Source organism: Lonchura striata, chromosome 2, assembly GCF_050655825.1.
Source record: "Lonchura striata isolate lonStrDom1 chromosome 2, ASM5065582v1, whole genome shotgun sequence".
Lineage (NCBI taxonomy): Eukaryota > Metazoa > Chordata > Aves > Passeriformes > Estrildidae > Lonchura > Lonchura striata.
In genome coordinates, this window is record NC_140704.1 from 35,920,832 (window position 1) to 35,937,629 (window position 16,798).

The following is a 16,798-nucleotide window of genomic DNA, read 5'->3' on the forward strand; positions in this document are numbered from 1 at the left end:
TAACTGTGCTCAGCATTGTTTCTGCTGAGGGATTGAATCATGAGCTTGTCAGAGCACAAGTGCTGCTGCAAGGCTGTTTGTGTAGCTCCTTGTCTGTGACAGATGCAGCGAAGGAAAGGGGCTGCTTTGATCTCAGGCGGGAGCAGAGTGGCGCACACGCGAGACACGAGCTCTCTTCCTGGCGTTGTCATTCAGCGCGTCAAATTGCGCCGGGCAAATCAGCTTCCGTATGTCTCTGCCTCAAAAGTGAAACAGATGGGCTGTATCAGCTTCCTCCCTCTGTTACATGAGGATGAAGCACAAACTGATGAAAACTCCCCCTGGGCAGATAACTTTGAGAGCTACAGGCTCCAAGGAGCACAAAAGGGTTAACCTTATAGAAAGGTGACTTTTTCCTGTGCTGTGCTTTTAATTTAACAAGAAGGGACATTTATTTTTAATAATTTTCTATTTAGATTTTGTCTTAGATTAGGTTTTGAGGATGGATCTACATTAACAGAATGTTCATCATGGTCACTGCACATGGCCACACAGACAATTTTGCCTTTAGGAGGAGGCAGCACATAAATGGCAGCACTCACTGGACATTTCTTCTGCTGTACTGGGGTTACAAAAGTGAAAACTCATGCCTCTGTGTGTGATGCTGTGTGTGATTTATGGGGAGCTAGATGGACATCAGTTTTTAAAATCCAGTTCTTTGTAAAACATAATTTTAGTAAGAAAATAACATCCGATACAAGTCAGAAACCAATTCAAGTCAAAATTAATCTAGAGATCATAGGTCTATACTACATAGTGATCTTGAAATAGACAAAGCAGCAGTGTAGATTTATACATTCATGTATCTTGCTTAACACTGTTTACTTCCTCTAATGACTTCAGTTTACTCAATCAATTTTCCTCCAGCATGGCTTATGGCTGCAGGGTGTTTTGGACTTATTCAAGCATCTCAAAATACTTTACAAATAACACAGAGGCAACTGACCGTAAAGCATATTATATTACCAGTGGTGTTATTAATATTTTCTCAACAGAAGTGATGGAGGAGAGAAAAGCCCACTCCCCCTGGGGAATGAGAGCTACATCTCAGGCTGGGGAGACCTAAGAAGGAAACTGGACTTGTAAATACTTGCCCTGCATCTTCAACACATTGTTTCTCAGGCCAGGACTGTGTTTTGGTAAAGTTACTGCAAGACCAGCATAAGCATTCTCTGCATTCCCTGGAAATCATGCAGGGATTACATGTGTATGTTGTTTGTGATCACCTTGTCCACAGAGTTGTGCTAAGGGTGACCCAAAGAAGCTGCTTACAGTGGAAGCAGGATGGATTTCCTGTGCAGATAAATCTAGGACAGGGGATGAATCTATTTAGTGTTGAACTGGCAAGGCAAAATAAAACAAAAAAAGGCAAATGCACTACATGAACGAAAGAAGGAACTTATTCAAAGCAAGAAATAAGATCGCTGGAATCTTGTCTGTTTTTAAAAATAAAATCTCTGTCAGAGTAAGAGGAAAGAGTATATTTAGAGCCTGAGAAACAACTTTGCTTTTCTGGTTCTATTTATACACAATTTTGCCAGACTCCAGCTAAAACCACCCAGTTTTTCCCCTCATAAAAAAAACAACCCTGTTTGCTCCCAAAACTCAAAGGAAACTTAATTCGCTTTAAGCTGCTAAAAAACCTTCCTGCATCTTGGGTTAGCATTGTGTGCCAGGCTTCAGCATGCTGAGAAATGAAAAAGTGCTTTGTAATGGAAAAGCTAGCTCATTCCTCACTATGTGGTGCTACAGCAATAAAAAAGAAGGTTGCAAACCTTTTGCTGGTAAAGAGGTCAGAAGGAACAGGGGATTAATTTAAAAAGTTCAGACTCAGGATCACTGTGATCAAAACTATAGTTTCTGTCTCTTCCCAGTCTCAGAGAATCTGGTTTTCTTGGATATTTGTTAACTCAATGAATTGCATGATAGAAAAAGAAAGCTGCACAAAGCTACACATTGTTATAGAGTGGGTGGTTAATGAAGTTAATTTAACAGACCAGTGGTGCAAACCTGTTATCAGATGGCTTGTGCAGATCCCAGATGGCTTGAGTAAAGCTGAGAGCTTGAAACAGGTACTTCACATTTTGTCTTTGGATTACTAAAGCATCCAGATACAGCTCTTCTGCAGCAAGGTTAATGACTTTCCACAATTATGTGTTTTCACCAAGAAGGAACACATTTCAGCACCTCTAAGCCATATTTTTTTGTCAGATAATTGAATTATTTTTCTCATGGTAGAACAGTATTGGAAAACCTCAGACCTTATCCTCAATTGCTACTTTGTGCATGAAGTAGGCATCATGCTGAGCATGAGCAACTCTTCATCCTTCCTTGCCAGCACTGAGGAGCCACTGGAAGGAGAAACCAAGAAGTCCCCACCTTATTGCTGGCTGTGGTAACTGCAGAGCTGGACAGGACAAGATACTCTACCCTAGCCGGGCAGTATGTAAGATGCAGAACTACCTCAGTTTCCAGAAGTCTCTTTGTATCTGTGACTAAGTTCCTCAGACTGTCATGTACCATTAATGCCCTGCCAGTTCAGTCTTTGCACCACCTAATGCTTGTAACACCAGCTGTCATACTTGAATATATGTAATATTATTGTTTGTTTGTAAAGCAAACTGTATTAATTAATTCTGACATTGCTCAGTTGGCCACACCATTCAGGTAAACCAGCAACTCTTCTTGACAGTCTTGGATCCCCCATCACAGCAGCTATGCAGTGAGCTACCATCACTGGCTGTCCTTTTGCATACAGCTATCCCCATTCTCTTCTGCAGATCTGTAGGCAGTGTTTTGATAATGCTGTTCTTCTAAGAGCAGAAAGGAAAGAAATCAAGTGTTTTGTTGCCCGTCTAGAAAAAAAATTCAAGGCAAGGTCTTGCAAGAGCAGGTGTGCTTCTAGGTTCAGGCACAGGGTTGCTGTGAGACTATGAAAAATTTGGTGGGTGTAAACTGTGTGTATATACATACACACATTAATATGTATCATCTTCATGGATATCCCTTTCATCCCCAGGACCATGTTTACTATAAACAGTTACAAAGTCCTGATGGCTGCACATAAGCCACCTGGATGCTTTGCTGTTTCAGGGGTGAGCACCTTGAACCACTACATCTGCACATGTGTTGCTTGATGAGATGCATGTTGGTGGAGGGCTGTGGGGAGGTGCCCCAGGAGTGACCTTCAGGTGGGACACCTACCTCCAGCTCCTTTGGCCACCCAGCAAGAGCTCTCTAGCACAGACCCATGTCCTGCACTTACCTGGACACTCCCTGGAGCTGTGGCCAGCACTGCTGCAGAGGAGACTGGGCTGGGAAGGCCAGAACCCTGTGACAACAGTGCTTTCCCTGCATCTCTTTGCAGATTTTCTTGGCAGCCATTGGAGGACAGAATGGCAGGCATCTACCCCATGAGCTGTGTCTATGCAGTTTAAATGTTTGCAGATGTCTCTCTTCCTCCACACTCATCCCAGCAGGCTATGGTCACATCATCCCTCTGGCCAGAATAAGCCCTGTGCCTGCCTCTCCCTGGGGACCTTAGAATCAGTCCACCCCTAAGGACAGAGGCACAGGCACTGGAGAGAGAACAGGAAGATTGCTAGTGCCCAGGCCCTTCTTCAGGGCATCAAACAGCAAGACCTGATTTCTGGAGACATCAAGAAACATTCCCTCTGAGCTAACTGCAAGAGCAAAGCATGCATGGGGGTCTCAACAACACCCTTTCCTGGCACTAGACCAGCAGATCCTGTGTGTGAGAGCAGCCCCTGGCACAGCCAGGGAGACAGAGAGGATAATACAATCACATAATAAATGTAGGTAACAGTAGCATTAACTGTAATAATCTATTGCTTTCATGGGCAAAAACACAGCATTTTAGTTAAGACATTGCATTTCACTTGCATCTGGTGTTTACACAAGCCAGTGATTCAATGCCAGACAAATAGTGCATAATCTGTTTGGTAAAGAGCTGTTGAAATAGCTACCCGCAGCATTTCTTCTCTGTCATCTCACTAGAGGCAGTGCCTGGTTCTGTGGGCAAGAAAAAGGCAATAACAGTTCCAGCTTAATCAGTTCATTCACCCTTTCAGGAGAAATGCCCAAAACCCAGCAACCATTTTATGTGTCTCCAAAATTGGATGACTTGGTAAAGTCATGTCTTCAAGGTGGCTCTCTTTTATGCATATTAAGGATGATATCATATGGCATCTAGGAAAGAGGAGATTTAAAGCTATGAAAGCTAGCTTTAATCTTCTAGAAGACTATAAAAGGATGCCTCAGCAAAGCTTTGTGGAGGTCACTAAAAGGACTTCTGCCAATGTTGCTTAAATAAGAGTAAACTCAGTTATTAATTTGTTTTTTAGTCCCTGTGTGCTTCAAGTTCCCTGTGAAAGATACCTTGATCTTCTTTCTTTTCTCTGTGCCTCGTGGCTGAGCAAAATTAGTAATTTGGAGTCTGGGGACATGGTAGGAGATGCTCTGTTGTGAAAGCTGCTTCAGACTGCATTTCTAGGGATCCTTTTTGTTTTTCTTTTCAGAAGAAGTATATTCCATGAAGAGACAGCCAGGTTGACTAGGTGCATCCCTGCACTTCTGAAAGTAAAAATAGGGATATCAGAATAAAAGGGAGAAACGGAGACTCAAAATGAATTTCCATGCTCTCATTCACTAATCCTACTAGATGTAAAGTCCTGTTTGGAGATAAAACTACTCTTTTTCTGTACCAATTTGTAAATGATACTCAGCATCCTTTGCTGAGACACCCAAATTTTGCTATTCAAGCGGAGCAAACAGATGTGTTGGTGTGGACAAGATTGGTGAATTAGGGTTAATATAGCCAACCAACCAAGAAAATAACTTAATGTAAACCATCATATGTATCCAAAGGCAAGTCATGAGTAGAATGCAAATGTTCAACAGAGGCACTCTCGAGGATAAGCTGCCACCAAGAACATGGTTTAAATTGCCCCTTGTTACTGCACATCTGCTAGGAGTGTGCTGCTTCCTATTGCTCAGATGGCAGTCTCAGAGGTATTTTTGGGAGAGAGGAGAAGTTAGCCCTGGTAATCATGTCCTGCTTCCAGCCATGGACATGATCTGTTTGGTGCAAGGCTGGAAGGTCTCTGCACTGCACTGTGTTGTCCAGATGCACCCTCACCTCATGCTTGAGTGGAAGCTCAAGAAATAAAACTAACTTTTATGGACGATCAACTCAGACAGGGCAAAAGGGAGATGAAAGCTAAAGCAACTGAGTGCTTATAATGAGTAATCCTGCCCAGTTTCATGTGGAAAGGCTTTTGTGCAGAAAACAAAAGGCATAAAAAAGTGACCTAGCTGATGATGACAGCTATTGTAGGTGACTGAAGGAGAAAGATACAATGTCCTTGCTTTCCCCACAGATGCCACAAAGGGCTGGGAACAGACTGCAGCACCTACCACTCCTGCCTAGCAGGGCATCTGAGCTGTGCTTTCCCTTCTTAGGGCAAAGATCAGCACCAGCCCTTTGCCCTTGGACTCCGAAGGGCATCCTTGGTGGAGACGAGGGATGTCTCTTGTCCTCTCTCTGCTGGAATGGGAAGTGCCAGCCATGCTGGCAGCTCCTTGCTTCTCTGTTCCAGCCATAACTATTTGGAAAGCAGCTCCTAAATTCTCTGTGGGGTTCATCCCAGACTCTCTGGAAGCACAGATGATGTGAACCACGATGCAGTAACTCCTGTTAGTAATACCTTTGTAGATTGCCATACATGAGATCAAAATTAAATATCCTGAAGAGGCACATCTTGCAGAGCTTTCTCAGCAAGAAGCACTATTCAGAAGCATGAATATACAACAGATAAAAACCCTTTAAAGGATCATGGTGAAACAATGTAGTAGAATAAAAGAACAAAGGAAGAAAAAGTCTCTCTGCAGCTTCACATTAACCTACCCCCAATTGCCTTCATCATGTTAGTTTGGTTTTTACACGTGTTAGATCGACAGGGAGCACAGATGGCTGCACTCACGTGTGAGGCTGCAGCCACCCACTGTGGCACCAGCAGCACCTCTGTCACTTCCCTGTGAGGTGGGGAGGGGGCTCCTGCCAGCAAAGCAACAGGAGTAGGTCGCTGAAGGTTAACAAGAGCAGTCAGCACATAATTATCACTCCCTTGTTAGCCTCAGCCTCTCAGGAATAAATTAGAGGGACCAAGTAAGGAGGAGCAGTGGGAACATCAGAGTGGGCTGCACTTCATGCTACAGGAGGGAGGGCCACCATCCTGGATGTCCCTGCTTCAATTCACAGGGGTATTTTAGAGGCAGCTCCATCTATCTGAGGGGAACTATAAGCATTTGAACATTTTAGGTAGCTGCATTAATTTTCTTTAAACATTTAATAGTTCTAAATAGAAATCCAGAGAAAGCAAGTTTTCCTTCCTTTTTAATCCAGTGGCCATAGGCACATCTGTCACATACATTGTTTTCACACATCTCTCCCCCAGTTCCTTTATCAATCTACATTACTCTGGGCTTGCAGTAAGAAGGACACTTTAAGATGATTAATAGTGCTCTTGAGACTACAGCTCCAGAATGCTGGTCTCATTTGCAACAAAGATGGTAACAGCTCAATTAGCCATCTCTTTGCACACTTGTAAGCAATGAAGACAAAACTTTCTCTGTACCAAGTTAAAGAAGCAGATGAATTCCCAAGGTAGAGTGTGTGCAAGGCAGAGCTTGCAAGAGTTGTGTTTGTGATTAATTTACTGCAAATTATTTCATCTCTATGCTGTCAAATAATGCATAAAATAGCTTGGGCTAATGCACTGTCGGAAACACTGGTCACAGCCCTAAAAGGTCACAAGTCACTATTCTGACTGATAGCAGAGCAAAACAAACTCAGGGAGAATAAAAAGTCCACCTTTTAGGTGGAGGGTAGAGTGAAGTTACAAAAATAAAGCATAAAACAGAGATATTCTGCTTATTGTGGGAAACTTGAAAGTCAGAAAAATACCACTTCTGGTGTTACTTCTGCTCGTTCATTATTAAACACCGTTCTCCTTATAGTTGTTTTCCCTTACACTGGTAACACATACAAACTCCTGAACAGCATCAGCATCAGAAACACTGAGGTGTTGCAGAACCTTGTGTATGCATGCATATCCTGCTGTGGCACAGCTAACACCTGATGGCTGGGAAATCTGGCCTCCTTGGAGCAGAGCAGAGCTGGCAAAGCCCTTCTAGGGCTGCAGCTTCTCAAGGTAATGGGTATCTGGCCACAGGGACTGTCCAGGTGTGTCCTGGTTTATTAGGCACCTCCTCCTTTCCTCAAAAATAGATTTGTCTTGATGCCAGGCACTTGGTCAAGTTGTCATCATCCTTGGGTGTTTATAGCTATTTTCCACTGGAACAAAGTTATAGACTGAAAGTCAGAAACTGTTTATTGAAAAAATAACTCAATTAGGATCATGCTTTGCCTATGTGGCTGAACAATTTTGTCAACTCTCCCTGAAAAATTGTAGGGGCAGGAAAGAAGTCATAGGATGACTTTGAGTCATTTGTTCAATGTTGAGAAGATACTGTGGCTGCAGGATGCCCTAAGCCCCAAAAGACTGAATGTGATGTCAGCCTGCATTCTAGTTTGCCAGTTCAGTTCTTTACACTGGAATTTACTTATATTTATCTGTTTTGGGGATGCTTACTTCCAAATGCCTTTACCTAGGTTAAATATACAATGAAGGCATCTCTTGGAAGAAAACTTCAGTGGGGTTCATAACCCCACCATCTGCATGCACCAAACTTCAGGGTTCCTGCTACCCAGCTTCTGCCAGACCTGCTGCCTTTCCTATATTGCATACAGAGAACATTTGCCTCATGAAAATTCCATGAGCTTTCCATAGAAGTAATATGCAGAAGTAATATACAGTAATATATCAGTGATCTTACGTACCTCCCATGTATGCCTCCATGTAGTAAGACACTCAAAAAATTTCTAAGGTCTATTCAGAACACCTCAAAGATCCAAAATATTCAGTTGGTGAAATCATGCCAGGTAGTAATGTCTTCACCAGGTAGATATCAAACCATATCTATAGATATGGGATCACTCTTCTCTAATATTCAATATTCCACAAGCATCGGAGCCATTTCCTCAAGCCTCATGTGTTGCCTGTAGTTTGTCTCTATTTCCCCCCAACATTCTTGGCTTCCTCTCCTCAGGAATCTGGGAATAGAAAATGAGTAATTTCTGCTGAACAAACCAAGGCTTTAAGAATTTTACCTTTGTGTTGTCTTGCTAACAATAAAAAGAAAATTACAGACACAAAGTTAAACAAAGAAGAGAATGGGTTGAAGAGATCCCTCTGTGGCTGCAAATTCCTAGACCCTGATCCATAGACTCAACAAAAAGTTAGGTACCTTTATAACATCAGTGGAACAAAACCATTTCTGCCTTTGCACATCACCCTTTAAAATCACCTCTAAATCTCAGAATGACACAGCAGCAAACATAATCTATAAAGTCACTGCCAGAAACTTCACAGGTCTCTCACTCTGGTGAATACAAATTCCTGTGTCACGTGTTCTCAACACTGAATACAAGATGTTCAAAAGTTGTGCATTCAGGACTTCCTGCAAAATCTGTTCCCTTATATAAGAAGCAATCACTTATCTGCAGGAATGTGCTTCTGCATAAGTCTGCCAATCATTCTGTTAGAGACAATTCTGCCCAAAGAGATTTTTCTTTTCCCTTGAGAAAGCACTAAGAGAACATATTCTTCTGCACAGAACAATGGAAAAACCCCACAAGCCCTTGTGCAGAGTATTCCTGCCTCTTGCTGCTTTTCCACCTTTTCTGTAGTGAGCTGGTGCGTGGCCTTGCAAAGCTGAACACTTTTGACTCACCCCAATTTTGCCACCTGAACAATGACTGACTTTGGCAATGTAGCTGTTGTACAAAGAGACTCAGCTGTACCTTACACTGCCTGGCATCTGGCCTTTTCTGAGCTGCATGTTTGCTAGAAAAATGATTAAAACTCCACCATGAGAACAAAAACTCTACAGCATCCTCCTGCAACACAGCTTTGTGGAGAGGCAGGATAATCTGGCTTGTATTGCCTGGCCACTTGACAAGATTTTGTTTGGGAAAGACACACGAAACAATTAACTCCTCAAGGACTACAGGGGAGTCTATGCTAGAAATTAACTCACAGAGAAACAGCAGTTTCATGGTGTTAAATTAGTTTCACCTGTAGATTAACTGAAGAATTGAGATTTCAGGAAACTTAGGCGAACACTTAACCACTGCAAAAGCATCCATCTCTCCCCGTCTCTCTATTAAACAACCAAAAAATATCTCAGCAACCACAGTTGTACAGCAATGTGACACTTTTACTGGCAGCTCCTTTCTTCTGATTACTCTTCTCTGTAGCTGTCCTATATCAGAATAACTTCCCATGGCTTGTGCTCTGTGATGAGGGCCTGGTTTGCTTGAAAGGCTATATGAAGTAAGGCAGGATCAGTCTGGCACAGAGCTGCCTTGAGCCACTCCTGTTACCCTTTATTCATCAAGATGTACAAGGCTGAAGTGAAACACATCCCTTTCCAAGTTGTACAGCTGCCTGCTGTGAAGATGCAGTGATGTCAGTGCTGAATAATTAAGTGATAATATAATAACTGTGAGATTGAGCTCCATTAAGTGAGCTCCTGCAGACTGCTTAATGAGCAAACAAACACCCAAACCCCATTAATATTATTCCTGTTACATTAAATGTAAGAAAGAAGACTCAAGTCCTTAACAGTAATCATCTGCGAAGCTTCTGAAAACACAGATCAAGATGGAGATCATGAATCACATTGCCAAATTTTTGAAAGAACCAGAAGCTCTTTTTCTTTTCGAAGGATGCAGAACTAGGTAACAAAACTGACAGGATTGCTGATTCCCCTGCATGACATCTAAAATCTAAATCCTTTTTGCAATAAGAGCCTTGAGGGTTCTCCTCTTTCTGTGACAATGCTGCAATGACTTTATCAGAGAGGCTGGGAAATGCAGTCCTTGGCTGCTGGGTGTTAGTAATTTGAGAGAGTCTAGATGAAATTTCCCTACTTGTCAATAAAACATACAGGTTCTATAAAAGATCTAAAACAATTCAGTGGTACAGATCTTGCTGCAATATTAGGGAAGGAGAAAATCTAGAGTCAGTTTTCCATCTCTGTTTCTCCTGCTAGGCCAGTGACTTAGTGTAACATCTTTTAGTGAGGAGCTGGATGAGATATGGCCATTGAAAGGAGACCTAGAGACCAGAGCAGCCTCAGGCAGCCAGAACCTCAAGTCACATACAGCTTTTAAGTTAATCTTGCTGCTTTGAAAATAAAATCATCATGGTTCAGAGATTAATCTGAGGTTTAGACTTCACATGAATGGTGACAGTCTCAACACAACAAAGCAAGTGATAGCCTTTTTGCTTGTGTATGATCTGTGGAAAGGCAGTAAAGCCTAGATTCCATTATTTTCCCCAGATGGTATTAAGGAAAAAACAGGATGTGAAGTTTACAGCTCAGTGCCCTAATTTCTGGAGGTCTGCTAGCTGAAATGGAGCTTCTAACAAAATATTTATATGCTCTTAGAAGTTTTCTCATAAAAAGGAAGAAGCATTATTTGCATTTTCACTGGTTTTATTTGAGAATCCTGGTTAACGTAAATTATTAAATGTACAGAATTTATAATCAAAGCCTAGAGAAACAGGCATTCTTCCCACATACCACAGAAGTGTGTAAGCCTAGTTTCAAGATTTGCTGTGCTATTAAGGGACTGAAACTTTGTACACAAATAATGTGAGCTACCTGCTATTTTGACCCATAACAACCTGCAGCACTCATCGGGGTGCACCCATGTTTGCTCCAACCAGCATGCTGAGCCCTACAGGAAATACAGTAAGATAACATGCAAGAATGACATGTCCCTGCTTCCTGAAGGACACTATGAGCAGGTGAAATGATCTCCACTAAAAGTACCCTGATCTATGTTGTTTATCATATGATCTGCAAGGTAAGGACTTCATACCCTTAGTAATCACACTGGGTATTTTTTAAGAGACAGTAATAATAATAAAAAAAATGAACAAGTAGAAAAAAATAATTGGGGGAAACAGCATGTAAATTGTCATTCTATTTTTATAGTTTGGAGCTCCAAAACATATATCTAAGGGTGAGGTAAACACCATCCCTGATCCTCAGGGAATATTTTCCAGTGATGCTCTTGAACACAGCTCTCTTCTCTAACAACTCCAGGAAAATTCCTCTCCATCATAAAAGCTGTCTTCCCATTCCTCCCATTCTTCAAAAGAAGTGTAAATCAATCCCAACAGAGTAATATTTGTGCCCTGTGCTGAGTTCTGTCTTTTACTGTAAGAAGGCAGGTAAGATGGAGACTGGGAGGTCCATTAGGGATCTCACTCCCTAAGATGTTCAGATATGGAGGAAGATCATATTAAAAGACCAGTTTGGAAATGTCAGCATCTTACAGTAAGTTCTTTGCTTCCTAAATCTTAGTGTATCAAAGGCACACTGAGGGATTTGCTTTTTAAAGCAAAACTTAAGGATCAGTTCCTCTCTATGACCATGGTGATTTTCAAATACCATGATACTAATATCTTATTTAGGGCCAGATAAACATTGCAAGCTAGTTATTTATTGTTTTAATGATGGTTTTCATTACATTCAAAGGGAACAAGTAAAAATACAGCAATTGCCAAAATGTTTCAAACCAATGTTTGGTTTTTGATCTTGGACAGGTCATCCTTGTCCAAAAGTCTTTCATCCTTCCATAAAGGCCTGCTTATGCTCCCCAAAGATACTAGGTCCTCTGTTAATGTCAGAGCTTTCCAGATGAAGAAAGATTATTTAAAGTCATCCCATGTGTGAGAGTTCATTTGTATTCTTTCCCACACATTCTAAAAGGAGAAGTCTTGGTTTCCAGATTCAAACATGAAGCATACCATATTTGTTCTGCACAGACTTCTACAACTAATTTTTGTTTCCAGGAACTTTCCTCTCCCACAAATTAAATGAACTAGTGAATTCAAATAAAGTTCAGCACTTTTATGTAAATATAATAAACACCCTGAAATAATAAACCACAGAAACACAGAATTACTTCTTCCTTTTTGCAGAATAGGTTGAATAGCAAAGATCTGGAAATGTACTTTGTGAAAGACTCTGAGGAAAAGAACCTGCTCTAAATTCTTTCATTTTCTCATGCTGCAGAGAGATTGCACTACATGATATTGACTAAATTGGCACGTAACAGTGCAGAGGCTGACGTATCCAACACCCTTTTTTGTCTGTGCTGTATTTATTCCTTAATGAAAGCATAAAGCTTGTCCAGCCTTTATTGTTGAAAACCACAAAGGTAACCTAGAGGATGAATTATTTTTCCAGTCATTGGCAAAGAATAGGCACTGTCTGTATTTTCTGTGTTAGTACACATAGGCAAGTGATAATTCAGGAGAAGTCATGCATCTATCAGTCAATATTTCCATGCCCTGAGAGTTAATGAAGTCACAGAATGATTTTTTTGGGGCAGCAACTTTCTTTCAGTGTAGCAAACACAGTCTCATCTGATTACTTCTGTTGCATGTACCTATTTGATCCAAGCTATTCTTCAAATGTGGCCTTAATCTTGAATCAGCAGAAAATCAAACCAGAGCAGATCCATGCTCAGCATCCAGGCCAACCATTGCAACTTTTTCTTTGCATTAATACAAACAAGTACGTGACACTAGTGATATATCTATAGTACCTTTAGCCTTAACCTCTGCAGCCAACTATTCTTTCTTTTTTTGCGTTTATAGCTATCAGAAATGCTGTAATCAATAGACCTACTCCAATGATCAATCTGAAGTTAAGCAGGGTCTTCCCATTACCTCAGCAGCAGAGGACACCACTTTTCATGTATTCATTATGCAATATTAGGGAAGAGCTATATTTATACCCTCCAGAGCTTTGAAAAGGGCATACAGAACAGCTTAGACAAGACTTTAAAGCTGCTGGCAGTTTCTTCTTTTCAGAAGCAGAAAAGCACTTCAGCTATTAAATCCAAATGTCCACTTCAGTGGTATTGAGGCAGCTAATTCATTCAAATGCTAGCTCTAGTCCTATCTCAGCATCTTATGCAGAGCCTTCTCTACCCTTGCAGATTACATGGGGTCATAAAAGAAACCAAAACCAGACAAACCAGCTCCTGCTCCTGCTTGGTGCAGCTCTGCCACTGTCTGAATTCAGACATCTGGTTTGCTGATGAGCTGTCACACTGATCTTCTCCAACAGCCAAGGAGAAGCATTTGACTCTTCAAATCTCTGTATGACCCTTGGGTAACTGGTGGAACTTGATGCTGTTGTGGTGGGAACTCAGCAAGTTCCCTGTTTCCATAATGACTACAGAGATTATAGCAGAGATGGCAGGATTACAGTTTCAAACTCCCTAGTCACAGGTCATCCATAAATGAAAAACAGCATGGGCAAGTGCCCAAGGTGGGGCAGAAAAGGCAGTGCTTTGTCTTGCATTGAGGCAATTAAATGGTGATTGTCAGCTTCCATTTGTTATGAACAGAATCTCTCTTCAACTCCCCATTTCTTGCTCTGTTCCTACTAAGAGTTCTGTGAAAATCAGAGCTCAGTGTAGATTAGACTCTCGATTTCAATGGTGTCTATGAACTTACAACATACATAAAGTTGAATCTGATAAAGCGCAGATGCTCCCTGAAACAATGTTGAGTATCCTATCCTTGTCTCCCTTCCTATTAGACCTAAACACTGGACAGATTAAATCCAGAACATGTTATCAGACCCATCTTAGTAAATTATTTCTGGAGGACAGTGCTACAAGGCTGCTTTTCATAAACAATTCATTAAGCCCTAATGTGACTAATACACTTGTTATTCATGTGTACTTAAATTTATTTTTTTGAGCTGTTTGTAAATCTGTTTTGAGGCAACTAGAAGTCAACAGCTTTCACAGTACTCTTACAGCCTCTCCTCATTATTATCATGGTACAGTTAGTTCCTTTAAGTCTCCAACACCTTTACTTTGAAAAAATCATCTTTAATCTTTAGCTGAGAAGGTAGGTCACAAAATCACAAAACACTATATAACATTTTTTAGAAAAAGAAGTTCTTTTAATGAAATGTTCTAGTTACCAAGCATTTCTAAAATTATCCTCCTAATCAATATTGCACAAGCATTTTCAGCTCAATCTCTCAGCCATGTTCATTAAGCTATATGAGATGTAAAATAAGGGAATTCAGGAAAACTCTGAATGCAACAGTAATTATGGTGCTAAAACATGGACTCCATAACAAAAGTCTAACCAGATGTTAGCTGCTTCTTTACTGTTTAAGAAAATCTATTCAAATGCAAAAGTCAGCAGCAGCAATGAGCTCATGCTTCTCCTTTCCGCTCTCTGCAGTCCTGTATCTCGGGATCTATTTTTAATGCTGTTTCAGGTCAGTGCAGATTCGCTGTGCTGTGGGGCACTGGCAGTCCACAGGGCACTGCCTGGCCCACGCACTGCATGGCAGAGGACCTTTGGTGATGGGATTCTTCACGCTCTGCTTATTGAAGAGCCTGGTTCACAGGGAAACTTGGAGGCTGTGCTGCACAGCTCCCTGCTCACATAGGCTGTGGCACAGCCTGTGTTTCCAGGGGTGCATGGGATGGGCGAGGGCCATGGCTGTACCTGCTCAGATGCAAACTTTTCCCATCATTGCTGGTGGTACCCCTTGCTCCTCTGGAACATGCTCAGTTCCCTGTTGGAGCCCTGTGATCATCACTCATGGCACAGAGCAGCACTGGAGAGGCAGTGTGCTCATCCCCAGGAGGAAGGCCTATGCACATTTAAAAGAAAGAAAATAACCCCCAACACTTCCCTGACTCTGGAAAAGCACCAACAACCCCCCCCTCCCCGCCCCCCCCCACCTCACTCCCCTGATAGGTTCAAGTCCCAAAAACAGCTCTGTGAAGATTTTCAGCAGGAACCCAATTACAGTCAAAAGGGAAACCTTTCTCCCCAGATGTAGCCAAAATGGATGTATGAAAATTAGACTACACCAGCCTGTATGAGGCTCAGTGCCCACTCACACTAAAAGCCTTTGCAAACTTGCTGCTGCCTGCACAGCAGCTCCAGAACAGCGACACATGATGCTGAGGGGCTGGGGAGCAGAGCATGGGGAGGATGTCTGGCACAGAATGTGCTGCAGAACGGGTGCCAAGCGCCCCACACAGCCCCCAAAATCAATGCAGCCTCGGAGGGAGTGGGCAAGGGCCAGGCAATGCTGTCCACACGCTGCTAGTGCTCAGCGCTGGGCTGCTGGCAAGCGTCCCATGCCCACCCCGGTGCAGAGGCACTGCCTGGCCTGTGATTCCTCTTTGAGACTTCCCCTGAACCGAGGTGAGCACTTCCAAGAAGTGTGAGCTGCTCTGCCGCCCTCGCTGGGGTTTGCTACGTGATTTAGCACCAGCAGCGGCTGCGGCAGGCGCTGACGGGAGGCTCTGTGGTGAACTGCTCCCAGCAGAGGTGTAAGAATGCTTTCAACACGGATGTTCTGTGCACACCCAGCCAGACCCACGAGTCCAAGTGTGAGCAGTGCCTGGTATCTTTGGAGACCAAGGGGTACTTAGGAGGTGTGTCTGCAGTGAGCATTTCCAGCAACCCTGGACAGGACAAGGACCTGTCACTTCTTACGGGTGTTTCAGAAGGGCACACACCATCAGCAGAGATGAACAAGTTCTAGCACAGAGTTATTTTGATGGAGCAGGAAGGGGAGAGGAGGTTCTCCTCAGTGCCCAGGTTACCCAAGTTAACCCACGCAGCGATGTAGCTGATAAACAAAATGCTCTCAATAAGCTTAGTCCTCTTTTATTCTAAGACTCTCAAATTTTAACAGATCCTCTTATCAAAAATAGATCAAAACTTCCCTGTGGTGCCTTTGCTTCTGGAGACCATTTGTGTTCCCCTGACTTGTTGGCTTGCAGCGCCACCCCCAAGCCCTGTGATGAGCCATTGATGCACATGGTTATCTAGGCCAGCAGATGTTGGATAAAAAGCAGCATACCTTGATCCAAATAAGCTGCTGTGGCTGTGGGCATCAGTCAAAGTGTGCTGATTCACACTCAGGGTGATCTGACCCAAGCAGCCTAGGTCTGCATTGCAGGCTCTGGAAATGGTGGCTTACCTCTCCCCATGGTGGCCTTGCAAGTGTGATAAGGTTAGAGAGAAGATTGTCCAGCACACTGTTAAAACCTTGGGTTAACCTCCTGGTCTTTCATCCAAAATATGGTGAATGCCAATCATACAACTAATGGTTTTGATAGTGTACAGGATGTACAGAGACAACAAACAGACAGAGAGACAGCTCCATCTGCCTAGTGTATGAGCCCTCCCTGACAGTGCTGCTTACCAGCCCTCCTAGAGGAGTGAATTTTTCAGGTCAGCACCAACCTCCAGCAGCCAGCCCCATAAAATGCCAGTCCTGCCTTTGAGTGTAAGCTGCAATGCCCCACTTTCTGTTTTAAATATCTCTCAGTTTTAAACTTGCTTGGCTCTGTTCGCAAGGATCATCCCGCAGCACTGGTCCACTCTGCCTCATATAGATTTTATTTCTTTTTAAAGATAAGCTCCTCTCCATCCAAAAAACAGTGAATTTATGAAGGAATTTTAAAACATAATGAATTGAAATATATTAGTTTTAAAAGTTTTGTATATATTCCACCTTTTGTACTTTTTGTAAAGGA